This window comes from Triticum dicoccoides, chromosome 1B (assembly GCF_002162155.2).
Source record: "Triticum dicoccoides isolate Atlit2015 ecotype Zavitan chromosome 1B, WEW_v2.0, whole genome shotgun sequence".
Lineage (NCBI taxonomy): Eukaryota > Viridiplantae > Streptophyta > Magnoliopsida > Poales > Poaceae > Triticum > Triticum dicoccoides.
In genome coordinates this window covers 8,646,468-8,651,768 of record NC_041381.1, presented here as the reverse complement: position 1 = coordinate 8,651,768, position 5,301 = coordinate 8,646,468, and the positions used below count along the sequence as shown (strand labels likewise).

At 42.2% G+C, this 5,301-nt stretch overlaps 1 pseudogene; it reads left to right on the top strand.

Annotated features, from left to right (window-relative positions):
- Positions 1–391, top strand: part of LOC119299020 — a 1,316-nt pseudogene extending 925 nt beyond the window's left edge.
- The last annotated feature ends 4,910 nt before the right edge of the window (positions 392–5,301 follow it).

The following is a 5,301-nucleotide window of genomic DNA, read 5'->3' as shown; positions in this document are numbered from 1 at the left end:
ATTACCGCAACAACAATTTCCCCAGCAACAATTCCCCCAACAGCAATTCCTCCAACAACAAGAGTTCCCCCAACAACAACAATTACCACAACAATAATTCCCCCAGCCACAACAATCCCCTGAACAACAACAATTCCCCCAACAACAATTCCCGCAGCAACAACCACAACAATTCCCCCAACAACAATTTCCAATACCATACCCACGCCAGCAATCACAAGAACCTTCCCCATACAACCAATATCCACAACAACAACCATTTGGGAGCGACGTTATAAGTATCAATGGCCTATGAAATGAAGAGATGTAATACTAGACGGGTGAATCATGGTTCTTAGTCAATGGAGCATAATGTTAACGATGATAAATAAAGTGATGTGCACCATCATGTGTAACACCGACCCGTACTAGTCCAAACATGGGAATAAAAGACAAATAAGTTCTTTTCTGAAGCACATTGCTGGCAATTGTTACATTCATGCCATATTTTGATTTCCATCCCTAACTACAATCTCAATGTTATGCGACGTCTACTTATTTATGAAGTGTAGTATTATATGAACATAACATAATTAACATGTCCGAAACTTGTTTCAAATTGAAGTATTATTAATTTGGGAGTAAGGACTAATTACAATTTAACATTTCAATGGAGAGTGCTACTTGTAGACTGTGTTGTTAATTCCCCGAGGAGGAGAGGATGATGCAGTATAGTACAAATAAGTATTTCACTAAGTTAAGACTCAAGGTTATCAATCCAGTAGGTGAACCACACAAAAACTTGTTAACAGCACCTGCACACACGAAAGCAAACACTGACACCTAACGCAAATAAGAGGCTTGTCAATCCTCGTAGAGGTTATTTGCAATGATTAATTCTGGTAGTGATAGATGGATAAAGTAAAATACAAAATAAAATAAAAGTAAATAAATTGCAGCTAGGTATTTTTGTGTTTTTATATATGATAAAAGTACACCCAGGGGCCATAGTTTTTACTAGATGCTTCTCTCTTGATGGCAGAACATACAGTGGGTAAACAAATTGTTGATGGGAAATTGATAGAAAATCAAATAATTATGATGGATTCATGGCAATGATCATGTATATAGGCATCACATTCGATGCAAGTAGACCGACTCCTGCCTGCATCTATTACTATACTTCACCCATCGACCGCTATCCAGCATGCATCTAGAGTTTTAGGTATAAAATAGAGTTACACCTTAAGCAAGATGATATGATGTAGACAAAGTAAATTCAAGCAATATGATTAACCCCCATCTTTTTATCCTTAATGTCAACAATAAAAATATGTGCCATGTCCATTTCTGTGACTATGATTGAGCAACACAGGATTGAACCCATCACAAAAGCACCACTCCCACTGCAAGATAAACCAATCTAGTTGGCCAAACCAAATCAATAGATTGGAGAGAAATACAAAGATAAAATAATCACGCATAAAAGAGTTCAGAGAAGACTCAAATATTCTCATTAATCATCTGATAATAAACTCATAATTTATCAGATCCCAGCAAACACACCGCAAAAGAAGATTACATTGGATAGAATTCCAAGAACATTGAGAAGAACTTTGGATTGAAGTTCAAAGAGAGAGAAGAAGCCATCTAGATTCTAGCTATAGACCCGAAGGGCTGTCATAAACTACTCACAAATCATCGGAAGTGTCGGAAATACGCCCTGGAGGCAATAATAAAATGGTTATTATTATATTTCCTAGTTCATTATAATCGTTTATTATCCATGCTATAATTTTATTGATTGGAAACTCAAATATATGTGTGGGTACATAGACAAACAACGTGTGACATAGTGAGCCTCTACCAGACTAGCTCGTTGATCAAAGATGGCCATGGTTTCCGGGTCATGGACATGAGTTGTCATTTGATAACGTGATCAAATCATTAGGAGAATGATGTGATTGACAAGACCCAAACTATGAATGTAGCATATGATCTTGTCAAGTTTATTGCTATCGTTTTCTGCATGTCAATTATCTGTTCCTATGACCATGAGATCATGCAACTCACTGACACCGGAGGAGTGCCTTGTGTGTATCAAACATTGCAACGTAACTGAGTGACTATAAAGATGCTCTACAGGTGTCTCCAAGGGTGTCTGTTGAGTAGGCATGGATCGAGACTGGGATTTGTCACTCTGTATGATGGAGAGGTATCTCAGGGCCCACTCGGTAATACAACATCACAATAAGCTTGCAAGCAATGTGACTAAGAAGTTAGCCACGGGGTCTTGTATTATGAAATAGAGAGACTTGCCGGTAACGAGATTGAACTAGGTATGGAGATACCGATGATCGAATCTCAGGCAAGTAACATACCGATGGACAAAGGGAACTTCATACCGGATTGACTGAAACCTTGACATCGAGGTTCGACTGATAAAGATCTTCGTAGAATATGTAGGAACCAATATGGGCATCCAGGTCATGCTATTGGTCATTGACCGTAGAGGTCTCTCGGTCATGTCTGCATAGCTCTCGAACCCGCAGGGTCTACACACTAAACGTTTGGTGACGATATAAGTATAGTTGGGTCATTATGGTGGTTACCGAAGGTTGTTCGGATTCCCGGATGAGATCCCCGACATGACGAGGAACTCCAGAATGGTCTGGAGGTGAAGATTAATATATAGGACGGAGGGTATCGGAGTCCGGAATTGTTCCAGGGGTACCGGGGGAATCGACGGAGTACGGAAAGGGGTTTCGGGGGGCCCCGGTAAGTGTTGGGGCGCTTCATGGGACAAGGGCAGGGAGCACACCGGCCATGACAGAAGGGTTGGGGCAACCCCCTAGGGCTGCCTCCACCTAGCTTGGGGGGCAAGCCACCCTAGGGTTTCCCTAGGGGCGCCACCATCTATGGTGGCCGCCGCCCCCTAAGGGAACCCATAGGGCATCCCCACCTCCTCCCTTCCCCCTATATATATAGGAGTAGAGGGAGGGCAGACAGACCCATCTGTGTCGTGTCGCTACATGTCCTCTCCCTCGTAGTCCTTCTCCTTCCACGTAGTGCTTAGCGAAGCTTTGGTCAAATTCCTCCACCACCGCCTCCACGCTGTCGTGTTGTTGGAGGACTCGAACTACTACTTCTCCATTTCTTGCTGGATCAAGGAGGTGAAGGCATCATCAAGCCGTGCGTGTGTTGAACACATAGGTGACGTCCGTTTGGCACTAGATCAGGAGTTTGCGGGACGGATCATGATTGGATCGCGAAGACGTTTGACTACATCAACCATGTTTCTTAGCGATTCCTCTTAATGATTAACAAGGGTATGTAGATGCAATATCTCCTCTCGTAGATGTTCATCTCCTAGATTGATCTTGGTGAGTGTAGGAATTTTTTTGTTTCCCATGCAACTTTCAACAATAGTGGTACCAGAGCTAGGGCTATGCACAAATGACATCACGAGTAGAACAAAAAGGAGTTTATTGGTGTTCATATTCAGATTGCTTCCTTCCTTGATCTTTTCATGATTTAGCGTAATTGTGGGATGAAGCGGCCCGGACCAACTTTACATGTCCACGTACATGAGACCGGTTCATTTGACAGACATGTGACTTTGTTGCATAAGATGGTTGGCTGGTGTCTGTCTCTCGCACCTTAGTTGAATCGAATTCGATGAAGGAAGTCCTTGTAGAAGGTTAAATAGCAACTTCCATATCACCGTTGTGGTTTTGCATAGGTAATAACCGTTCCTATTAGATACACACAGCAGCCAAACATGCAACAACAAATTAGACGACGTCTAACTTGTTTTTGCAGGGTATGTTGTGATGTGATATGGCCAAAGACATGTTGAAATATATTTTGACGTATGAGATGATCATGTTTGTAATAGTTTGTGTTGACTTGCATGTCGATGAATATGACAACCGGCAGGAGCCATAGGGTTGTCTTGAATTATTGTATGACCTGCGTGTCAATCATTAAGCGCTATGTAATGCTTTACTTTATCACTAAACGATAGCAATAGTAGTAGAAGCACGGTTGGCTTGACAACCTCGATGGCAACACGATGATGGAAATCATGATGATGGAAATCATGGTGTGGTGCCGGTGACGATGGAGATCATGCCGGTGCATTGGAGATGGAGATCAAAAGCACAAGTTGGTGGTCGTATCATGTCACTTATGATTTGCATGTGATGTTAATCCTTTTATGCATCTTATTTTTCTTAGGACGATGGTAGCATTATAAGTTATCCCTCACTAAAATTTCAAGATAAAATTGTGTTCTCCCCGAGTGTGCACCATTGCGGAAGTTTGTCATTTCTAAGCACCACGTGATGATCGGGTGTGATAGACTTTACATTCACATACAACGGGTGCAAGCCAGTTTTGCACGTGCGAAACACTCGGGTTAAACTTGACGAGCCTAGCATGTACAGACACGGCCTCGGAACACAACAGACCGAAAGGTCGAACATGAGCCATATAGTAGATATGATCAACATGGATATGTTCACCATTGAAACCACCTCATCTCACATTATGATCGGGCTTGGGTTGGCGAATTTTCATCATGATACACTCGGATGACCGGAGGGATGTCAATTTGAGTGGGAGTTTTAAGTAGTATGATTATTTGAACTCATTTATCATGAACAATAGTCTAAGTTGACTTTGCAAATTTATGTTGTAGATCAATGGATCGCACAATAGCTTCCCTTAATTTCAATGCGTTCCTAGAGAAAGCCAAGCTGAAAGATGATGGAAGTAACTTTGTAGACTAGGCCTGTAATCTGAGAATTATCCTCACGGCTGCACAAAAGGCTTATGTCCTTCATGCATCGCTTGGTGTGCAAGCCCCTCCGGCGTCCATGGATGTTATGAACACCTGGCAAGCGCATGTGGATCACTACTCAGTAGTTTAGTGTGCTATGTTGCATGGCTTAGAACTGGGACTTCAAAGACATCTTGAACGCCATGGAGCATATGAGATGTTCGAGGAGTTGATGTTCATTTTTGAAAGGAATGCCCGGCTCGAGAGGTATGAGAGCTCCGATAATTCTTTGCTTACAAGATGGACGAGAACGGGTATGTCAGTGAACACATACTTAGAATGTCTGGGTATTACAACCGTCTGGCTAAGTTGAGAGTTGTGCTCTCACCAGAAGTGATCACTGACAAAGTTCTTCAATCACTACCACCTAGCTACAAGAGCTTTGTGCTAAACTATAACATGCAAGGGATGAACAAGTCAGTCTCCGAGCTGTTTGCGATGCTTGAAGTCGCTGAGTTAGACATCCAGAAAGAGCATCA